General features: G+C 53.1%; 1 protein-coding gene across 2 annotated transcripts in view; it reads left to right on the plus strand.

Moving 5' to 3' along the window:
* The first annotated feature begins 241 nt into the window (after positions 1-241).
* Positions 242-23,445, plus strand: part of SLC2A9 (solute carrier family 2 member 9) — a 254,087-nt gene continuing 230,883 nt past the window's right edge. The window contains exon 1 of one of the 2 annotated variants that reach the window (XM_019453701.2): positions 242-549. The gene's annotated coding sequence lies outside the window, so the exon portion shown is untranslated. Of the gene's footprint in view, positions 550-22,083; positions 22,656-23,445 lie in introns of those variants that run through there. The other variant, XM_019453703.2, reaches the window with a different exon arrangement.

The following is a 23,445-nucleotide window of genomic DNA, read 5'->3' on the forward strand; positions in this document are numbered from 1 at the left end:
TGAAACGGTGGCATAAAGACAGAAATAACCTTGGGAGACATCTGGCAAATGTCTGGAGACTTTTTTGTTGTCTCAAGGGGGTGGAGGATGAGGGGCTGGGCCTGGGGCTGGGGGTGTAAGAGCGATAGGGACATCAAGTGGGCAGAGGGGCTGGGGATGCTACTAAACATCCTGAAATGCGTGGACTTATCGTTAAAATGTAACAGTGCCATTGTTTGCGAAACCCTGACTGGAGTGGGGCAATAGTGAGTCATTAAGGAAATTAACATCTCACCCCTTGAAAGGAGGAGGATTGTGGTCAGATCGGGAAGGAGCTCTGAAGAGGCAGCAGGAATCTAGTCAGCAGATTGGACAAACAGCCTGGGGGCAGCTAGTACTGAAAAAGCCACGGGACTTCACGGAAACTCTTGAGAGACCAGCCCTACCGGGGAGGTAGGACTGGCTGTCCAGCCAGCAGGAATCTCAAGGCCATCATGTGGCTCCAATTAGTTCCTAAGTGGCCGTGAGCTCAGAAGCTCTCCCCAAGGTCTGAGCCCAAGACCGGAGGTGGTGAGTAGCCGTCTTGTGTTTTGTGGCTGCAGCTCATGTTGTTGTTTTAAATATCGGGAGGGGGGGGGGGTGGGGGCCCAGTGGGCAGAGTGGGGGCCAGGTTCTGGGCTTCTCTCTCTACGGTGCCGACTGAAGTGTGCACACGGCGTCCCATCCTGAATTCTCAGGAACTGGGGTACGTGGCGGGGGGGAGCGGCTGGGCGTCATGTCCTGAACACAAGGCTGCATGTAGACAGCCCTCAAGGAGGGTTTATTAAAGCGTTCGCGAAGACGTGGAAAGGGTGAATTGGTGATAAATTAATGACACTTCAGTTCTCTCATCTGCAAAAGGGGGAAAGTAAGACGTCGAAGGTGGTCGCGTGAGGCCAGTGGGGTGATACAGTAGCATGATTGAGAAAGTCAAGCGTCCTTTAGAAAACCCCCCGTGTGGGGCACCCGGGTGGCTTGGTCGGTTAAGCGTCAGGCTCTTGATTTCAGGTCAGGTCATGATCTCACAGTTGGTGGGTTCGAGCCCCACGTCGGGCTCCGCACCTAACAGCACAGAACCTGGGTGGGATTCTCTCTCCCTCTGTCTCTGTTCCAACCCCCACTTGTGCTCTCGCTCTCTCTCTCTCAAAATAAATAAATAAAAATAAATAGCACCCCCCCACATACAGATGCTACACTCCTGTGGGTTTTACACCCCAGAGCATGTTTCCAGGACAGCATTAAAAACAAGCAAAAAGTCCCAGCCAAGCAGGGCCACACCGAGATGGAAGGCAACCAGCACACGTGACCGAGGGCAGCAGAAGCAGGTGGGACACACACGTGGGTGGTCGGCCACAGGGCACTTTAAGGGAAGGGGCCAGTGAACCGGGAGAAGAGGTCCTTTGGGTCAGGAGTGCACGTGCACCCTCTTCAAACGTGTGAGTGTCTGTCCCGGGGAGCAGAGGTAGCCTTGATCCTCGCTGCCCTTAGATGCCAAACACAAAGCCCAGCGAGGGACAGACAGAGAGGCAGATTTCAGCGCGCCTAGACATCCTGGGAGGGAATTGGGGTGAGCCGCGGGGTCCGTGGAAAGAGCACGCAGCCTTGACTCTGTTTTCTTTGGCAGGGTGGTGGGGACAAGTTATTTCAACTCTTTGAGACTCCATTTCAATATCCCTTAAACAGGAGCATTGTAATTCTTCCATAATACTAATAATCATGGCAAAAACATTCGTACCGTATCTTCTCTGTGCCCCGGGCCCTGTTCTCACCTCTTTCCGTGGAGTAACACACTTGCGACTCATGGCAGCTTGTGATACAGGTGCCACTATCATTGCGGTAGTCAACAGAGAGGAGGCTCAGAGAAGGGGAGTGGCCAGGGTCACACGGCAAGTACGGGGTACAGTCGTCGTACAGGGTACGATCTCTGTAGGACACGGGGTCTCTGCAGGACACAGCATGGAATGTGGCTCTCCTTAATCTCCCTCCACCTATCAGATGTCACCCAAACCACAGCGTGTGTGATTATCAGTGTGCCGTGATGGCACCGTGCTGTGCAGTTTCTGGATCAGAATTGAACAACCTCAGCAGTCTGAAGGTGCGGACAGAAGCCAGCGAGTTGGCGTAAAACGGAGATCGGCGGCAACGCCATTCTGCACTTACTCAGATTCAGTCACCCAGACTCTCACTGCACTGCTCGGACCGCTTCTGGAATGTTCCGGTCCATGCTGGGGGCTCCTCTGTTGAGAGGCATCCCAACAAGCCGATATCTACTCGGTGAACTGACGAGTGAGATCACGTCAAAACAGAGGATGTCTGTTGCATGGGAGGTCACCAGGGACAAATTCATAGATGACAGATTGCAACAGAGTATTTGTAATATCTGAAACTGACGTGACCACGTGCACCTTTGGGGAGCAAACCCCTCTACACAGTCGAAAATCCACTTAAGATTTTTGACTCCCTCCCCCCAGTTTAACTACTGACAGCCTACTGTTGACGGGAAGACCGATGGATTCATAAATAGCCCATATTTTACATGTTATATGTGTTTTATGCTATATTCTTACAATAAAGTAAGCTAGAGAAATGTTACTAAGAAATTCACAAGGAAGAGAAAATGCCCAGCCCCATAGAAGTCCACTCGCACAGTTCAAACCTGTGTTAAGGGCCAGCTGTATACCCACAACGCACAAGGGACTTCCCTGGAAATTACCAAGAAAGACAGGAACGACTATGGAAATGGCAAAGGATCTTGATGGGCAAGTCACAGATGTGGAAAACAGGAAGCCTGACCAATGCTTTGAGGAGATGCCACTGGAGCTAATTCCCAGAGGCTTGCCCGTGAAATCGGTGCACCCGTTAGACGGGTCGTGCTGGGAGCGCGGGGTTGACTCACTGCTGAGTCAAGGCCCTCGTGTGTGAGGCACAGGAAGGTCTAGCCCCTTGGGGCGATGCTTTCTCAGCGGGCGATGCTCAGTGTCGGTGGGGATGTGGGCTTGGGCACCCACCTCCCTGGAGGTGGGGAGGTGGCCAGGGCAAACTTTCTCTGGTTAAATGTACTGGGTGGCTCAGTCGGTTAAGCATCCAACTTCAGCTCAGCTCATGATCTCAAGGTTTGTGGGTTCGAGCCCCGCATCGGGCTCTGTGCTGTCAGCTCAGAGCCTGGAGCCTGCTTCGGATTCTGTGTCTCCCTCTCTCTCTTATTTATTTATTGAGAAAGAGAGATAATGCGAGCAGGGAAGGGCAGAGAGAGATTGAGAGAGAGAGACTCCCAAGCAGGCTCCACACTGTCAGTGCAGAGACCAACGCGGGGCTCGATCTCACAAACCATGAGATCATGACCTAAGCTGACACCAAGAGCCGGACGCTTAACCGACTGAGCCACCCAGGCGCCCCTGACTTTCTAGCATTCCGACTTCAGTTAAGATTCTTACCCAACCGTCCGTGACGTTTTGCGGAATACAAATTCCTAGAAGAAAAATAACCAGTGGCATATATTAAGCCCAGTTGCCAAGCACGACGCTAAGGATGTTACGTCTATGTCAGGTAACCCTTCAGCAACCCCACCAAGCAGGTAGGATGTTTATCATCTCCACTTTACCGATGAAGGAACAGAAACCAGAGAGGTTGGGTAACTCTCCCAAGGTCACACAGCTGGACTATAAACCCAGGCTGTCTGAGTCCAGGCTCCACACTTCCAGGAAGCTGGACTTAGTCTGGGAGGCCGTGCAGAAACCCTAGCCTGGCGTGGCCCCTGCTCTTCTCCTGGCTAACTTCATTCTGGATGGATCAGTGAACCACCCTGGGCCTTGGCTTTCTTGGTGTCTGCGGTGGATTGAGACGGTGTTCCCTCCCGCGGTTGTCATGAGGTATAACATCTGCAAGGTAGTCAACAAATGACTGTCATTAATGTGTCATTGTTGTTGCACTGCTCACGTGTTCCCTCGAGGGGTCAGGGCCCAAGGTCCTAGAATGAGCGTGGGATGCTGTGTTCCGCACGTGGGCCCATTGGGGTGGCTAGAGGATCCTCAAGGAGCGGATGTTGGAGGGAGGGTGGTGGCTGCATTTAAGAGGGAAGAAAAGGCTGGGGCGCCTGGGTGGGTCAGTCAGTGAAGCATCTGACTTCGGCTCGGGTCATGATCTCACGGTTCGTGGGTTCGAGCCCCGCGTCGGGCTCTGGGCTGACAGCTCGGAGCCTGGAGCCTGCCTCGGATTCCGTGTCTCCCCCTCTCTCAGACCCTCCCCTGCTTGTGCTCTATTTCTCTCTCAAAAATAAATAAATAAGCATTAAAAAAAAAAACAAAACAAAACTAAGAGGGAAGAAAAGGAGGGCTGAGATGCTGGGCCCTGGCAAGGAGACCGGGTGAGTTCAGCTGATTGACGTGGGCCCAGAAAGTCCAGCCAGGGCCCTCGCCGGCCAGCCGAGCACATGTGAGGCTCTGGATGCCTGAACAGGGGAGGGAAAGACATCGGGGAGAGGCAGCCCCCAGGCTTTGGCACCGACAGATCTGACTTAGAGTCTCACTTCATCTCGGCCCGCGTCTGACCTCGACACCGTCCTCAGGCTTTCCTTGCTCAGACACGGGCTCTGGATGGTGCCCTTGCAGAGCGCTTGGGGACTGGGTGACACGAGCTCAGGCATACAGGGTGCCTGGCAGGTGGCCGTCGCCACCCCGCCTTCCCTGCACGTCGAGGGCCAGGGACGCAGGGGCCTGAGCACAGCTGGCCTTGGCCCCGGGCTTCCCTCGTGACCGCAGACAGAGGGTCCAATTCGCCTTCTTGGGTTTCCTGCTTTCTTCTTTACAAAAACCGGAAGGAACACTGCTGCTGTCCCTTATCAATTCCCCCACATGGGTTTCAGTCAATGCAGCCATTTCTTACAAGAAAGATGTAGTTTGTTTTTGTTTTTGTTTTTAATCTTGACTCTTAGAAGATCAAAATGGCTTTTTTAATGAAATGTTAAAAGTCAGAACTGGGAGAAAATAGCACCAGACAAAAGAAGGGAGGCCTCTAAAATTTGATTTGTTTCCCTGTGTTCCCGTCTTGCTCTCCTACCAAAACCCAGCGGAAGAATGGACCCACGTTATGACTGACCTTCCAAATGGGGTCCCGGCTCTCTTGGGAGCCCTTGCAGCCTCCCGAGTCTCTCGGGAGCCCTTGCAGCCTGTCCCCAGGAAGTAGCTCGTCTTTGATTTTTATGCACGTGCATTTCAATACGGGGAAACAGGAGAAGGAAAAGGGGTAATCATGAACATTGTGGGAGGTAAGCATTGGGACCGGAGAGGTTGTCAGACATTAATCGGACGGGCCGATGGGGTGGATTCCCCTGCATCCTTCCCGGGCTTCCGAGTGGACAATTTTCACGGGAGGAATCAGGATATAATTTCCTGGCTGAGGACCTTGGCTCTGCTCTCAGTGCTGCTCCAACCTCCGGATGAAATTGCCCTGCTGGTGATTTCCAGGCAGCGGATGGGAGCAGACCCTGGCAAGAAGGTTGTCTCAATGTGGGGTCCTCGCCTGGCAGATTGCCTGTCCTTCCTCTGCCCTCTGGCGCCGCACTTATCACGACCGTGTTTGACTTCACGAACTGGTGTTTTGGAAACGTGGGTGTAAGTGCTTGATTCTCACGGTGTGGACTGGTGCTGTCCGTATCTAAGTGCTGCGCACAAACGCGCTCCGGTCGTAATAGTCCAGCTGGCCGTTAATGCGCCTTTAGCGCTAAGTCGATGAGCTTTTGTTGGGCACTTTCTATGAGTCGGCCACCATGCTGACTGTCGGGGGTACGCTGACAGGGACAGACACACAGTCCCCGCTTGGGGGAGATAGCAAACATCAGGCGACAGACAGAATGATCGTAAAGGGTGACAGACACCAGGAAGGACGCAAACCAGGGGCTGGATGGAGAGAAAGACGGCAACGGCATGGTGGCCGCGAAGGGGGTCCTCCCAGTGCGGGGGGAAGCCGGCGGTGACCCCACAGGAGAGGTAGCTGAGAACGGTGGCAGCCAGGGGAGAGGAGAGGTAGAGGTGAGAGACAGGTTGGATCTAGAACCGGTGCGTGTTGCTGCTGCACGGTGAGGTCGAAAGGGAAGCGAGGAAGAACCAGGATGCCACCAAGGTTTCTAGCTCCCCAAGGGAGCTGGGAGAACTGCATCCTGAGACGGGGCCACGGGGGGCCCAGAATGGGGGAACGTTTAGGAGAGAAACTCAAGAGTCTGTGAGTCACCCAGGTGACGATGTCCAGTGCGTAGCTGGACGTGTGGGTCTGGAGCTGTCAGCCTACAGGGGCCTCGACCTTCGAGGTGCATGCGATCTGGTGGGGATCAGTGTTTGTAATGAACCGTAGCATGCATGACAAAGCCAAGACTTCCATTAGGCAGAAAACCAGGCGAACAGAGGGACACCCGCCAACCCTGTAGGGGGGGTGGGTAGTGTAAGGAAAGGACACTTGGACGGAGTGGTGAAGGATGAGTACATGGAGAAGGCATTTAGGTGGAGGGACAGCCTGGGAAAAGACTCCTAATATCTAGAGAACGGTGAGGAAGTGCCTGGTGCCGCGTGGGTGGGCAGCCAGGAAACAGGACGCTGGAGAGTTACCAGGGCCACCAGAGTTACAAGGGCCACCTTCCAGACAGCCTCTTAAGCCCCGACCTTGGGCCACAACGTAGATGACCAGACGCACCACCCGAAGTCCTGGCAATGGACGCTGTCCTCCGGTCATTATCTTTCCGGCCCCCTCGGAGTGGCTGCAGGTCAGCTGTAGACCATTTGGGCTTGCCCCCGTGCCAAGCTGATGGCACCCGCGAGCCGAGCTCAGATTACTCTCTCGCTCTATCAGCTGGTGCTATGGGCTGAATGCTCGTGTCCCCCTGTTGAAGTCCTGCCCCCGCTGCAACGGTATCTGGAGACAAAGTCTTCAGGAGAGTAATTATGGTTAAATAAGGTCATAAGGGGTGGGGAGGGGCTCTGATCTGATAGGACCAGTGTCCTTAAAGCAGAGACACCATGGAAGTGGTCCTTTCTCTCTCTCTCTCTCTGTGCTTCTGTGCTATGTGAGGACACTATAAGAAGGTGGTCATCTGCCAGCCAGGAGGAGAGCTCTCACGAGAACCCGACCCTACTGGAACCTTGATCTTGGACTCTCCAGCCTCCAGAGCTGTGAGAAGGCAAATTCCTGTGGTTTGTGTCACTCATTTATGGTATCGTTGGCCAAAGGTGTCCGCTGCAGGAGAAGCATCAGCTGAGGAGAAGCATCAGCTGAGGGAGAAGCACAGCTGAGGGAGAAGCATCAGTGCCATAGAGGCAGATGACCTGGGGCCTGGGGCACCTGTTCATGCAGTTTGCAGGGCTCTCTGGACCTTCAACCCCCTATGTTCCACTTCCCAGGGCCTACCCGATCCTAGCAAATGTCAAGGTCATGAGTGGCCACATGCTCAGATGGCATGGCATCCTCAGATACAGTTTCTACTAAGGCCCAGCAGCATGCCGGGAGCTGTTTTCAAACAGTGCCCAGTCCTCTGCTGTGGATGGCACAGTCTTGCTCTAGACTCTTGGGGGTCTGCACCGTGCCTCTCCCGATGGGGCCTGCAGGGTCTCCATCTGATATCTTTCCCCACAGATGCCTGTGGTTCTGCGGGATCTACTGGGCTGGACAGCACAGGGGCGAGGCTGCTTATGCCTCTTCCCGGACCCGTACACAGGCTTTGCCTACCTTGGGGTCCCACACAAACCTTCCACATCTGACACATAGGTGGAAATCATATCCCCAGTTGTGGAACGTGTGCCTCTCAAACCTGGAGAGGTTGAATGTCTTTCCCAGGGGTAGGAGATAGACGTGCAAGACTCTGTCCTTTACCCCAGAGAGGATTTTCCAGCATGGTATCCACCAGTGGACCCCTAAGAGCTTCACTGATGTGACCCTTGGCCCTTTGGGCTCTAGGCCTTTGGGATCTTGTCTGGTTTACCTCCCTCCCACCTTCCAGAATGAACATGCTTTACCAAAGCACACAGAATTAGTACTTCATGCTTTTCAAGGGCACTTGACACAATGCCATCGACATGGCAAACCATTGCCATGTCCCATAGGATGTCCAGATGGTCTAGGTCCCTTTGCGCTGCCGTCACAACAACAGAAGAAGGAGTAGAGCCCTAGAGGAAGGCCATACGTGGGTACCATGTTGTCCCATGTGGATGTAAACTGCTTCTGATCATTCTCTCTCATCAGTGTAGAAAAAGATGTAGTTGCCCATGAATAAGCTGCATTCAGTGTACTCAAAAGCATCCACACCAGAAGACTCACCATATCAGTCAGTAACTACAGCTGGGCATCTACTACTGGGTTAAGTTCCCAAAGTTCCAGGGTCTTTTGCTCTGACCCGTAGAGTTCTGGTAGGGTCAGCCTGGTGAATCACGTGGGGATATCACAGGGACCACTACTCCTGGATGCCTCAATACTCTGAGGGTGGCGCTGATCTCTGCAAATAATAATCTCACACATTTTGTAAACAATGTAATATTGTTTCTCATTTACTATCTTGGCATGGGGTGGGAGTTCTCGGGCTTTCTTAGGCAATATCTCTCACTCTGCAGGTCAAGGAACCAATGTGACAGTTCTTTTCCAGGGTCTTAGCGTGTCTTTCCTAAACACGTTCAGGACCCAGGGAAACGACTGCGGGGTGGGTTTGGTGACTCAGTGTACCCACTCTATGACATACCTGGGCCAGAACGATACTGACTACTTGATTCCTGTATAGCGGATTCGAATGGGGGGCTGTGACCATTAGAATAGCAGTGCCAGCCCAGAGCCTGTATCCAATGCCTGATGGCTAATTTGCCCCAGTGTATGGTTATTGAGTAGATGGCCACAGAGTCTTTGGGGGATTAAATGGGGGAATCCCTACCATATCCACCTGCCGTCCCACCTGAATTCAAGGGAACCTGCTCTTTGTACCTTTGTATCAGATAGTCGTTGGCTGAGTCTGGGGGCCACCGCAACCATCTGCTGAGAGCAAGGGGCGGACGGGGAGGTTACGGGGCCAAGGAAAGTAAAGGAGGCTTGACAAACACTATGGAGAATGAGGTGCTGGGAGCATCACCCCTGTTTGAGCATGGCGCCCTGCCCTAGGGACTGAATCCTAGGGCCGGCTAGCCCATCCGTGGGGCAGAAGAGAAAGTGGAGACTTAGCCACCCAGGCTTGGGGTTCTGCCAGAAAACGGTGAAGGCAGACCGGAAGAAGTATTGTTTAGGACACTGGTATGGGACGTTGAGTTGAAATCTCAAGTCTGACTCAGATGAGGACACTATAGAACGGGGAAGGCTGCCGGACCTGGAAGAAGCTGGTGACCATGGACTACGACAGTCAGAATTGGAGCAAGATGAACGCGTACTGGATTCGCGTCCTGGGGCTGCCACAACTCTCACCATCCTGGGTCCAACCCTCCACCTGTAAGGCTCACCTCCCTTGTCTCCGCCCACTCTTGGCCCCACCAGATTCTGCCTTTACTTGAAATGTTAACACGTCGTCAGCATGGACTTCTTTGGCATTCATGTGGACTTTTAAAAAATGTTGCATTAGATATTTATCTTGATGATTGAGGGTTTTGGTACCTCCGGAGGTTTTGCTGCCAACACGAATGCCTCACCTCCCTCACCCTAGCCCCAGCTCTGAGAGAAGGGGCAGCTAGAGAAGGAGAGGAAACACAAGAACACAGATCTTGGAAGCCAAGGAAAGAAGGTTTATCAAGAAGCTGATACAACAGGATGAGAGTCAACATCACGTGAAACAAATCAAGCCGGACATAGAAAGTCATGAATTATAGAATCTCATGTCTATGAGCTGTTTGTAATATCGGAAAAGGGAAAACAACATACCTGACCGACTGGCTAAATGACATGTGGTCACCGCAAAACTAGAAGCTAAAACAGCCATTGAAAATGATGCTGGGGACGCCTGGGTGGCTCAGTCGGTTAAGCATCCAACTCTCGATTTTGGCTCAGGTCATGATCTCACAGTCATGAGATCGAGCCCCGCATTGGGCTCTGTGCTGAGTGTGGAGCCGGCTTGGGATTCTCTCTCTCCCTCTCCTTCCGCCCCTCCCTGCAACCCCCCTCAAAAAACAATGATGTTAATGAAGAGAAATCTTCTGGAATGTCAACTGGAAAAAGCAGGATGAGAAAGTATAAACAGAGTAGCAACAACTGTTTAGAATTCTATGCAAAATAGTTACATACACGAAGAAAAGAGGGCATCCTGTATGATTCCACTTCCATAAAACTCTTAAAAATGCAAACTAATCCGCAGGGACAGAAAGCCGATCAGTGGCCGCGGGACGGAAGGATCACAAAGAGGCACCGGGCAAGCTGATACGTATGCCCACTATTTTAATGGGGTGATGGGTTCACAGATGTGTCAACATGTGTCAACACTAATTAAACAGGTACACTTAAAAATATGGTAACACAGTTAAGTATCACATTCTCCGTTTTACAGATGAAGACGTTAGGACTCAGACTTCAGGAACCTTGTACAGAGAGTCATGCAATTTGCAGAGGAGGAATCCAGACTTTACTCGCCCTCGTGTCTGTGCTCGGATCTGTTATGCTATCTCTTGGGATAATAACAGTAAACCCGGGGTGCCTGGGTGGCTGTCGGGTGAGCGGCCAACTCTTGATTTTGGCGCAGGTCATGATCTCACGGTCCGTCAATCGGAGCCCCACGTCGGGCTTGGTGCCGTGCGGAGGCTGCCCAGGATTCTCTCTCTCTGCCCCTCCTGCCCTACTCTCAAAATAAATACATAAATATTTTTTAAAAAAGGAAAACAGTAAATGCCTCTCACCACCGGCTGTAAGGGATGCATAGATCCTTGGCAAGGCTCATTCTGGCCACCCCAGACAGTCTCCTGGGATAACACTATCGATGAACGCTGGCTGTTGCTAGAGCTCATAACCCAATCCTTTCCACTGAAAGCCAGCAAAGAAGACTCGGTCCCTTAGAGATGGAGAAAGGATTTGGCCATTCAGGGCTTCTCGATGTACATATTTTAGGAATGCTAAACTGCCATGGGTACCTGGCCTCTACAGAGCCAAGTGTGGGAATATCTGGTCCAGAAGCTTGTCCTAAATGAAATCTCTGCCATTTGCAGAATTGCCCCTTTTCTGCGCTCATCACTGCCTCCCTTGTGATTAAAAGTGCCCATCAGTAAAGGATGAGACTGCCATCATAATTCCCTCCCCGAGTCACTGGGCTCAGTAAGGCCTCGGTGCTGGCAGCGCCCGGTGCAGAGCCCTAGGGCCGGATGTAGAAGTCGTTAATTCCTAAATTGGCCGCGTTGGACCAATCCAGGAAGCAGGTGACACTTGGATCAGGTGGTGGTGACCAGGCAGAGAAGGCAGAGGAAGTGGGCGGGTGCACACAGGCCGGGTGGTGTCACACACTCACCTCACAGAATCGAGTCAGTGGTGAGGGCCAGCAGGTGGCATCTCATTCAGCAACCCCGATGCCCGGGTCCTGCTGCAAGCCTGTATCTGGGCTCAGCTGTCGCATTCATTAACGACGTCTGGGAAAAGCTGTCTCATTCATTAACGACGTCTGCCATGGCAGTGGGAGGGGAGAGTGATGGTTCAAAAACCCTGCATTTGCTGCTTCTTGGTCAATAAAGGCTAGAACTGGATGAGGAGGCCAGGTGGTGGAGGCTTGCACGGTCTGCTGAAGAATTTGGGCTTTTGGTGGATACCAAAGATTTTAAACTTAGCTTCTCCATTTTTATTTATTTTTTATTTGTTCATTAAAATTTTTTTTTAATGTTTGTTTTTGAGAGAGAGAGAAAGAGACAGCACGAGCAGGGGAGGGGAAGAGAGAGAGGGAGACACGGAATCTGCAGCAGGCTCCAGGCTCCGAGCTGTCAGCACAGAACCTGACGCGGGGCTTGAACTCGTGAACCGTGAGATCATGACCTGAGCCCAAATCAAGAATCGGATGCTGAACTGACTGAGCCACCCAGACGCCCCTACCTTAGCTTCTCTATTCTTAAAACAGAAAGTACCATATCCAGAAGATTTCAGGGTAGATACTGAGGATTTCTTGAAAAAGGCAAGACTCAGGTTGAATTTAGAGAGAGGACTGTGGTCCAGAGAAGCAGAGGGTGGAAAGAGCATGTTCTGGAGGGACACGGTGTCCGCTGGGACGCGGTCGGAGACGGAAGGAGACCGTCGAGGCCAGGTAGACACGGGGCTCTGGCAAAGCCGGCTTGGTGTGGCGCACTGGGGCTGGTGGACGGGGTAAGGGGTTACAACCACACACCTGCCTTACTCACCTCATCGCTGCAAGACAAACAACCTTGGAATTTTCCAGGCATCTCGCACAACGCAAGAGGCTCCAATCAGGTACAATTAGCCACAAAGGGCGGCAGTTGGCTTTTCACAGAGCATTGGACAAAAGGAGGAGATTGAGTTGGGTGTTCATCTTCGGCACTCGAAGATGATAAAGGAATATGTGTTACCAGGGAGTGGGGGTGGGGTGTGGGGGGGGGGTGAGCCTTCCTCACCTGCTCCCCAGTGGCTGACTCTGCATTTTAGTTCACTGCACTGCTTGTCCTGCTCAGGGAGGTTCGAATTTTTCCTTCCCAAAAAGGGAATCGGGGCTCGGCGTGCTTATGTAACTTGCCCAGCGTCACGGGGCTAAGTCATCAGAATTGGAACCGCACCCCCATGCCCGTGTGTCTGAAGACAGAGTACCTGGGCTGCCCACCCTTCCTGGAGCGTTTGAAGGAGGACAGTGGGGTTGCTTCAGCACAGGCTGAGGGCACGGGCCAAACGGTGACCCAGTGAGGCCCAGCCTTCCCCGTGCACCAGGCCACCCTCGGAACCGCCGTGCGAGTGGGTCGCTACTCCTGGCCTCACCCTGGTCTAAACCTCCATCATCCCTCGTGTGGACCAGCCTGGGTCTTCCTGCGGCCACTTCATCGCCGTCCTCCCGCCTCCCCCCAGTGCTGACACCCCAGGCCTGCCTGACCTGCCGACCTCATCGTCCCCCACAACCCCTGCCCAAGTTTGGAGACCTTCAGCCCTTCCCACTGCTCTTAGGATTCAACCCCACTTGCCTAATGTCGTCTATTAAGGCAGGCCTGGCCCAGCCCCACGGTTGGTCCCTCAAACCCTCTCCCCCACCCCATCCACACATGTCAGACTAACACTCCTCAGCTTAGGTCAGCATCTCCTGCCGTGGCCTCTCCTACCACCTTACACCACTTTCTAGAATTTTCCATAATCGCACCTGAACATCTATTCAAGCGTGTGCGTGTTTAATGTCTGATTCCCCAGGATGTGTAAGGGCCAGGAAGGCAGGCCCCTTTTCTGCCTTGTTCGGTTCTGGGCCCATAGAGGGGGCCTGACACAGAGCAGAGGCTCACTTACATCAGTCTGTACCGTTGAACGAATGAGTGAATAAACGAATGCATGAATGGATGACCCTCAAACAGCACAGCTGCATGCCTCCTCTCCAAGACCTTGTTCTACCTCTGTTGAGGTATGCTGGAACATTCTCTGTGACTGTCCCCCACCCCCATCCACGGTGCATCCTAGGGGATAGGAACGAAGCCTTATTCATCTGAGTATCCACGGCTCTCAGAATGGAGAATGAAGTCGGCCTCAGCGTATGTGGTATTTTCCTCCCCCAGTTCTGGAACCAGCCACGGCGCTCTGAGTCATCTGTGTCTTTATTTCTAAAATGAAGTTCTGTAACATGACTCCCCTGATCCCTTAATTGCTAGGGCTGATATTCTAGGCTTTCAAAACCAGAAGGATTCACTGTTTCCTTTAGACATGAGATCATCTTGGCAATTCCTGTTAGGGTCCTACTGTGCCCGTCAACAGAGGCTTTGGAACCCCTCTGAGAGTCGACCTCCGAAACACAGCTGTCTTGGGCCACCCCAGGAGCACAGAGGCCTCCGCATTTGCTTTGGAAAATCCACAACAGCATCTCATTGGTCATCGGTCCTTAGCTGGTCAGGAAATCTGAAGCTAATTAGATTAGGCTCAGCAAACAAGGCAGCCTGTTTGCAAACTGCTTTCTTTTTATTTTTTTAATTTTTTTTTACATCTTATTTATTTTTGAGAGAGAGAGAGAGAGTGAGTGAGCACAAGAGGGGGAGAGGCAGAGAGAGAGGGAGACACAGAATCCGAAGCAGGCTCCAGGCTCTGAGCCATCAGCACAGAGCCTGATGCAGGGCTCAAACCCATGAACTGAGATCATGACCTGAGCCGAAGTCGGACGCTCAACCGACTGAGCCACCCAGGCACCCCTTGCAAACTGCTTTCTTGCAATTAGGCTTTGCCAGGAAAGGCAAGGTCATGCGCTGACCTATTAGCCACGCAAGTGATTGAATGACGACAGATCTGATCTTTCTAATGCTGATTAAAAACTTGGCTTCTCAAATAGATATGGAATTTTATTCCTTCTTTTCTAATCTTACAAGAAACCAGAAGGAGCTAACGGCAGGGGTGAGCATGGTGAAGATAGACTGGATGGGGGGTGCTCACGCACACACACTTGACCCCGATGCCCAGCCTTTGGAAAGCCTCTTCCTCAGCTGCTGTCACAAACCAGTGCACATCTAGAGTCCCGACACCCCTCTGTCCAACGTCGCTGGAAGGCAGGTGGCTCACTTCTCTGCCCCAGACACAGCAGAGAAAGTGTGATGTTCCATTCCAGCTGCTGAACTAACTTCCCAGCAGTGGAAGAGTCGGGATTTGGGGTCCTGTAAGCCTCAGTTTCCAAATCTGTAAAATAAGGATGATAATGGCCTCCCGCAGCGAGTTGCTGTGGAGATCACGAGGTCACTCACATGATGGGGCCCAGGGGGGCCTAGTTCATGCGAGATGCTCAGTGAGAAGAATTCTGTCTTTCTTTGGACGTGGACCCAAAAGACCAGAAGGGCCTTTACATCTAGTCCAGGGTTGCTCAAAGCACGGAACTCAGGGTCCTTCTTGGTTGCCTGCTCGGGCATGCTTTTATTTACGTGTTCATGCCTATATTTTCATGCCTATTAGGTTGCTTGCCTATCATTGCTTCAGGCGGTGGTCCTCAACCACAACCACACCTTCCAATTGCCCGGGGAGCCTTTAAAATGCTCCGGCCCACAGAGGGGCGTGGCTTTGAGATTTTATACAACATCCTGCGAGCACCATTAGCGTGAACAGCCAGGATGAGAACGACTGGCTTAGGGCAAAGCTGGGTAAAAACTAGAAATAACTCAAAAGTAACATAGCATCAAGGCGCCAAGCTAAGGCTGAAGGCTGGGAAACACAAATCAGCCAACGGTTTGTTTGAAGGCCACGTATTGGGATCATCTGCGGATGGAGGGGTTGGGGGCGGGCAGTGGTGCTTGTGAAGTTTCAGATGCCCTGTCCCCTGCCAGGTCCGTTAAGTCAGAATCGCGAGGTGTGGACCTGGAAGATCCGTGTTCCCGTCAGTCTGCCTGGCCCTGGTTCTCTGGAGGGCATTTGGGAGCTACTCATTTTGTGAAGGTCAAGGCCCTGCTCAGGAGGAAGGGAGGCAGGGCGTGGTCTGCCCGACAGTGGAGAGAAGGGGACACTGACCAGCCAATGTCAGTCACACTGCCAACTGTAGGGTTGAACCTACATTCACTGCAGGCAGCCAGGGGCACCGAGGCTGCGATTCTGGGTGCACTGGGGGGTTCTTTGGGGAAGGAGGGGTGGTGAGGCTTCTCTGAGTATGTCCAACCAGGTCCCTAGGACTTGAAGGAGACAGAGAGTGGTAGGTCCAGGAGGGTCCGTATGGCAGGAGTGTTTCCTGGGTGGTAACTTGCGGGTAAGCTTCGTGTTCAGACGGGTAGCGGGATGGTGAGTCACTCCCTGTCTAGAGCCTCCAATATTTGCTGCCCAGAAGGCACAGGTGGATCATCTGGAGAATTCCATACCTACTCATCCCGCTCTTCCTGCAGCCTGGTCGCAGTACTCGCTGGGAGACTGGAGAGACTCAAGAGGAAGGAAACCCCTGCGTGCTGAGCAACCTACCCCCCTCCCCCAGCGAGGGTCTACACCAAAGGCCGCGGCCAAGCCACTTAGCCTCTGAGTCTCAGTGTATGCATCTCGAAAATGGGTTCTCATAGGATGGTCAGCGGGGGATGGGATGCAAGAGTGTATCTCGGCTCCGGCCCAGGATAGGCTCCTGATAATAACACGTGGTTACCTGTCATAGGACAAACCTGGAGCGTCCTGATGTCCACCTTAGCTTCTGCACCGAGCTCTGGCTTGGCTGCAGAGCCCAGCTAACTCATTTCAGGGGCTCTCTCTCATGCCTTTGAAGTGACCCTTTCAGAGGCGCCTGGGTGGCTCAGTCGCTTAAACGTCCAACTTCGACTCAGGTCACGATCCCGCGCTTCATGGGTTCGAGCCCCGCGTCGGGCTCTGTGCTGACAGCTCGGAGCCTGGAGCCCGCTTCGGATTCTGTGTCTCCCTCTCTCTGCCCCTCCCCTGCTTGCACTCTGTCGCTCTGTGTCTCAAAAATAAATAAGTATTTAAAACATTAAAAAAAAAAAAGATGTTTTGTAAACAATGACCCTTTCCGTTCAACTCCGTTCAAGATACTCTGACTTGAGAGCTCTCCAGGAAGTGGTAGCCTCTCGTAGCTGGAAGGAAGCCAGCTGGGGGGGCGAGGTTGAAGCCCGTAAGAGGGACAGGGGGGTCCCCTGTTCCTTTGAGCATCCCTGCTCCGAGTCTGGTCCAGTAGAACCCCACCGGGCAGGGATGGTGGCAGCTCTTGACTTTATTCCAGCCTTCCAGCCTGGCGGGGGGACACTTGCCAAGGCTCATTCACAGGCTCTCGTTGAAAACAGCTGAGACAATGCAAATGAACTAGTAACCAGAATGAATAAAAATGCTATTAAATATAGCCACTTACTTATATACTTACAGATGGATGGATGGATGGATGGATGGATGGTTGGATGGGGGAGGATGGACTGAGTGTGACAACTTTGAGAACTGCAGACGGGAAGAGCCATGGGGAGTGTGAATGCCTCATTGTCATGGGAGAAGTAGTGGGGACAGGCCTGAGCCGAGAACCAGGACGCCCAGTGTCGCTGTGACTCATTTACAGCCCAGTTTCCTCCCTGCCCTTCAGTCTTCTCACCAGTACACCGTGCGGGTCGATCCAGCCCACAAAATTCTGGGCAGGGTTCTCTCTGATGATGAATGTGAAGGCATTCTCTAAACTGCACAACTCTCTAAAACTGTGATTTTTTTCCCCCCAGTTATCACTTAATTTGCATTATATCATTGGCTCCCCACAACAATCTGTGCAACAGGGAGGAGCCTCCCCAAGTCCAGAAGGTCCCGAAGTCACACTCCCACATCGCTATGCGAGCTTTGCTTGATGGGGTCCTTTCTAGGCAGCCCAGCCACATTCCTGTAAAGATACAGGGAAAGTGGGAAAAGCTCCCGTGGGAGACAGGAGTCCAGGCACTCGGTGAAATTCAGTCCTCGGTGCCTGCACCCTGTCTCTACCGGAAATGTCTGCTACAACCCTGTCTCCCTCTCCACTTGATGGGTCTTACTCATCACTCATTCATTACTTCTTAGCATATTAGTCCTGTTTTGTCTGTTTTATTTTAATGCCAGCGCCCTCAAACCTTCCCAGAATCAGACGGGTCATAACAACAAATACGTACGTGGAGGGAACCACCAAGGCTTGCGTGGTGTGGGCAGAACGGCATCTTCCAAAAAGACGTGTTGATGTCCTAGCCACCCCATAGCTCAGAATGTGAACCTATTTGGAAATAGGGCCAATCCAGATCTAATTGGTTAAATAAAGTCATGCTGGAGTAGGGTGGGGGCCTAATCCAATATGGTGGATGTCTTTATAAGGAGAGGACGCACAGGGAGAGGGCCGAGGGAAGACGCAGAGAGACCGAGGCTGGAGTTATGGCTGCAAGCCAAGGAATGCCAAGAATGGTCAAGGACACCAGACCCTAAGAGAAAGTCACAGAACAGATTCTCCCCTAGAGCCTTCAAGACGGCATGGTTATGCCAACATCTTGATCTCAGCCTTCTAGCCTCTGAACTGTGAGGAAGTAGGTTTCTATTGTTTTAAACTCCCCCGTTTGTGGAATTTTGTTATGCGGCCTGAGGAAATGAATGCCCTCAGGAACCGAGGGCTCCAGATGCCCAGCCCTGCCTCCACTGAACACACTGGCTGTGCATCCTTGGGCAAGTCCCTGGACAGCACATTTCCCGTCTGCAAAGAGAACGAGTTGTGTCGGATCGGTATTTGTCAACTCTGCCATTAATTAGAATTACTTGGGACGCCTATTAAAATAATAGCTGATTTTTTTTTTAATGTGTATTTATTTTTGAGAGGGGAGCGCAGGGAGAAGGAGACACAGAATCCAAAGCAGGTTCCAGGCTCCGAGCGGTCAGCACAGAGCCTGATGCGGGGCTCAAACCCACGAACCATCCGATCGTGACCTGAGCCGAAGTCAGACGCTTAACAAACTGAGCGCCCCGGGCGCCCCTAACATCACGGCTTATTAGGCAGACCCTTCCTCCGGATTTTTGGAATCAGCAGGTCTACGTTTCGAAAATCTATGTTTTTGAGAAACTCTCCAAGTGGTAGCAATGCCTGGCGTCTTGCTGTTGCTGCCCTCTGGTGTTCTAGATTTCTCAAGGGTCAAGCTTTGCCCCTTGACCCCACAGGCTCTAGGGTAAGCCTACCGTGGATGGTGCGTGTGGAAACCTGTGTCCGTGTCCGCGTCTCCAGCACATTGCTGGGAAGATGGCCAGTGTGCCTGGGGGGGGGGGGGGGGGGCGGTCAGGCACCGATCGAAGGGCAAATCATCTCTCCTGCAAATGTCCTGCTCTGGGAGGTGCCATCAAGGACCCCACTTGCTTCTCTGGAACGATCCGTCATCCTCCTCACCCACTGAATGTCCTTCTGCTGGAAACTCCTCTGCTTCACGCGCAGGGAGCTGTCCCTCTGGGCTGCCGGGGAGTGAGTCTCCGGTGTGTGTGTGTGTGTGTGGCTATTGTAACACACGTTGTAAGTTTTGTAACTCGTCCACATGGCTCCACCCCTCCCTGCCCTCACGTCATTGTTCACATGGGTACCTTCCAGGTGAGGCCTTCCAGAACCATCTTTTTAAAATTTGCAATGTCCCCCCCACACCCACAGCCCTCCATACCCCCTACTTTCTGTTTTTTTCCATGGCACCTATCCAAATCCAATAAACTAGACTTTACTTACATGTGTGGTCTACGATCTGACTCCTTTCCCTAGAATGTATGCTCACGAGGGCAGGAAGTTTTGTCCGTGCGTTCTCATCGCTCCATCCGCCGTGCCTGGAACAGTGCCGGGACCCCGGCACATGCTCCCGTCAGTGCCTGCCGAATGAATGACAGAGCCTTCCCCACTGCTGTGTGTCTGTCTCCCTCCTCCGAGTGTGAACCCCTTACAGGAGGGGCTTTATCTGATTCGTTTCTGTACCTCCAGCAATTAACATAGGACCTGGCTCTTAGTACGTCCTCGGGAAGCCTTTGTCGAAGAAATGAACGAGGAAACGAACGAACAAATGAGCGCATGAGCAGGGTTTGCGTGGCCAAATGCAGCGAAAAAGTGTCCATTTGTGGCCTCGCCTGTGGCTGCTTCTCAGGGTGGAATGAGCCCCCGACATGGCCTCTGGCACATTCATAGCCCCAACAGGTCATGCAGGGCTGTAAAGGTTGAACTAAGTGGTCAAGTCCAGCCAGCCTGGGCACAACAGTGACGTCAGCGGGGGTGTCAGTCCTGCCCCTGCCCCTTCTCCCTTCGCCAGATGGAGCACGTGACTTCCCCTGACTTTGTGCAAGAAACTGGCCTCTTGGTCCCAGCCCCGCGGAGGGAGAGCCTCTGTTTGCTCAGCTGTCCCCAGCAGCTGCTTCTCAGGGAACAGAGAGACAGAAAAGGGCACTAGCTTCAAGTTCACCGTCCACGCCCTGTGTTTCCTGGCCCAGCTGCACGTGGATGTGCCATTTTGTGTTTTTTTCCCCCGGGCCCCTCGCTCTGGCCCAAGCTTTTGGCAGACCCAGGAGAGCCACGGTCCGCCTTGGAAGGCTAAGGTGCTTGTGGGTCTCTTTTCCAAATCCACTGCTGCTTCTCCAGCCTTAGAGTTGTCACAAGCCAGGAAAGGACCGCCTGCCGGCAGGCTGCAGGGTGAATGGGAGAGTCTGGCCGGCGCTCCTGCTGAGCGGGCGAGGTCCTCTCTTGCTGCAGAAGCCGCTGGGGTCCATTCCCTCTCTGTGGTGCAGGGGCGTGGGCCCTGCAGACTTCTCCTGAGCAGGGAAGAGTCTTTGCTGCTTTGGACAGAGGGTGAGCCTGAATGGTCCATGCACGACCTCAGCCTGCGTGCAGCCAGGCCGGGAGAGTGGGGCCGGCAGCTGGGGCTCCAGGGTCAAGGGGATCTCAGAACCCTCATCCATCTGGCTGGGGGGGAAAGGGCCTGTAATCTTACCCTTCAAGGTAAGAGCCAGTGCAGAAGACAGATTCAGAACTCTGCTAAGCACACAATTCAAAGGAACACATGGCTTCTGTTCATTTTTTTTTCTGTTTAGGCTTCCTTGGAAGTTAGTTCATTGGCTTAATTCATTCTTTCCTTCACAGAAACAAAGCGGCCTGCTCTATTCATTGATCTGTTCATTCCTTTAAGTAGCATATTGGTTTCCTCCCATTCATCCTTCTGCTAATTAATTCATTAGTTAATGAATTCATTGGAAGTATTTATCAAGCACCGTGTTTCAGACTGCATTCTAGGTGCCAGGCACAGCAGTAAACGTGACTGGGTGGCTGCGCTAGGGTTTCAGGAGGAAACAGAACCCACCCCAGACAAGTCTAGGGACTCACAAAGGTGTGGGGAGGGGTAAAGGAACAGATGGACAATGGCCGGTCCCTCCATGACGCTGAGGCTCACTCTGGGCGCAAGGGAAGGAGGTGGTGTTGAGAAGGAGGAGGGCCGTCTCCACTTGGGGAGGGTACAAATGTTGCCAGAGCTGCTGAACTGGGGGGACTGGGCCGCAGGGGAGATGCCCGACCTCCTTGTCTTCCCACCCTTTGACTTCCTGCCCACATCTCCCTTGGGCCGATGGCTTCTTGCAAGGGAGTCAGCCGATGCTGTCCATTAGGGCCGGCGTCCCAGGGCAAGAGCAGGACAGGGAAGGTGGGCACTGGGGCCTCGGGGGCAGGAAGGGTGGCCAGCACATGACCCGATCCCAGCTCTCTGGGCTACACGTTCTAGCCGGAGGATCCAGGTCGACGAACAGGTAAACACTCATCGGACGGCGACTGGAGCCCTTCAAAAGTAAACCAGCGCAGGATAGATGGGAGATTATGGGGGTGATTAATCACGAGCTTGCATTTTATATCAGGTAGTCAGGGGGTCCTTTCCAACGGCCCCTGTTGGGGTGCAGACCAGAGCAAAGTGAGCTGTGAGCCCTTTGCAGATCTGGGGGGTTGGGGGTGGGGGGGGATGTTCCAGGCAGAGGAACAGCAGGTACAAAATGTCCTGAGACAAGAGTGTACTAGAGCCAAAGGGATCCAGTTGGCCAGAGTGGAGGGGCAGGGGGAAGAGAGAGGGGGGAACAGCATTAGCGCGAGTCACCAGAGTCAGAGGCTATAGCATTTGCTGAGGCCTGAGGACATAATCCTGAGCTGAGAGGGTCGGGAGCCATGGGGAGGGGCATTTTCTGAGCACAGGAGGGAGGAGATCCAACCTACATGATGAGGAGCTCTTGGCTGCTCTGTGGGGAAGTGGGGGGGCAGGGGCAAGGGCAGGGAGAGCAGGCTGGAGGGGAGGCCGAGACAGTGGCTCCTCCCAGGGCTGGCAAGACCGCTCGGACTAGGGCTGAGAAGCAAGATCTGATGGGAGGCGGTCAGATTCTGCATCCAGGAAGAAGGGTGTGGACAGCAGGTCCTCCCGGGAAGGGTGATGCCACTGACCGGGACGGGAGGACCGTGGAGGAGCTGGTTTGGACAGGGCGGGAGGGAGGGCGGCAGGCTGGGGACCTGGCAAGTCTGAGATAATAATTATTCATGCAGGTGTGGGAGCTCAGCCAGCCCAGGGGGACCGCCCTGGCTCCAGACGCACGACTGTCTCCGAGCACTTGCCGTGCTAGAGACCGACCCGGCCGCTCCACCGGCGTCATTTGGTCACTTAATTCTGAGGTTCCTCTCAGTACCCAAGTGCCCATGTCCTGTGGGCTGCCCAGGAACGTGGCACACCTGGGCTGGGGTAGAACCTGGGCGTCATCAGCAGGCAGGTGGGAGCAGAGCCGCCCAGGCAGCAAGTGCAGAGGGAATAAGCACGGGGAAGGGGAGGAGGCCCCGGAGAAGAATGTGGAAGGCGGCCAGAGACGCGGGAGAGAACCAAGCAGTGGCTCGGCGAGCAGCTCCGACGAGCGTTTCCGGGTCTCAGGAAAATCCAAGCAACCGGTGTCTGGTCCACAGCCTGTCCTTTGACATCGAAGCCACATGCTGAGTCTCCTTGGGGAACGCAAGCTCACGGAGACCTGCTCCGGGCCGCCGAAGGCTGTTGTTCTCGTTGGTCAACTCTGCTCGAGCTGAACACCAGCCTGGGAGAAACTCTGAATGAACAGCTAAGTATAAATATTTGCTTAGACTCGCTGCATTTCATAAATGATTAACTTGGATGTGTTAAAAATAGGCACAAGTTTCAGGTGCTGAGTATTATGTCCACATGTTACTGATCTCCACGGAGGGACATGGTGTCCTGGTTATGATTACGGGTAAGGAAGTTGAGCTCAGAGAGGTTAAGTGAGTAGCTTGAGGTCACACTGCTGGCTGGTGGCAAGCTGGGTCACTGTGTGGGTGCCAGAGCCCTGTTCCTTCAGCTTCAACCAGACCCGTGAGCCAGGACGAGGGTTTGTATCTTAGAACATTCCGCTCCGCCCCCCCCTTTTTTTTAAACAGGTCGATATTTCAAACTTCTTTCACAGTGGTAATTAAACCATGCCTGGGGCTGACCATGCTTCTTTTTTTTTTTAATGTTTATTTCTTTATTTTTAATTTTTTAATGTTTATTGTTTATTTTTGAGAGAGAGAGAGAGAGAGCGAGAGCATGCAGGGGAGGGGCAGAGAGAGAGAGACAGACAGAATCCGAAGCAGGTTCCAGGCTGTGAGCTGTCAGCACAGAGCCCGACCCTGGGTTCTAATTCACGAATTGTGAGATCATGACCTGAGCTGAAGTCGGACGCTTAACTGACAGAGCCATCCGGACCCCCCTGACCATGCTTCTTCTTAAAGGGTTTGTGAGGTCTTCTTAAAGGGCTTGTAACAGTCCCACGAGGGCTCTGGTAAAACCCAAAGTGATACCAAGCCACCGTGTGATAAGCAGAGATAGCCTCTTTAAACTTTGAGCTTTCTTT

This window comes from Panthera pardus, unplaced genomic scaffold (genome assembly GCF_024362965.1).
Source record: "Panthera pardus isolate Hobbes unplaced genomic scaffold, ASM2436296v1 HiC_scaffold_13, whole genome shotgun sequence".
Lineage (NCBI taxonomy): Eukaryota > Metazoa > Chordata > Mammalia > Carnivora > Felidae > Panthera > Panthera pardus.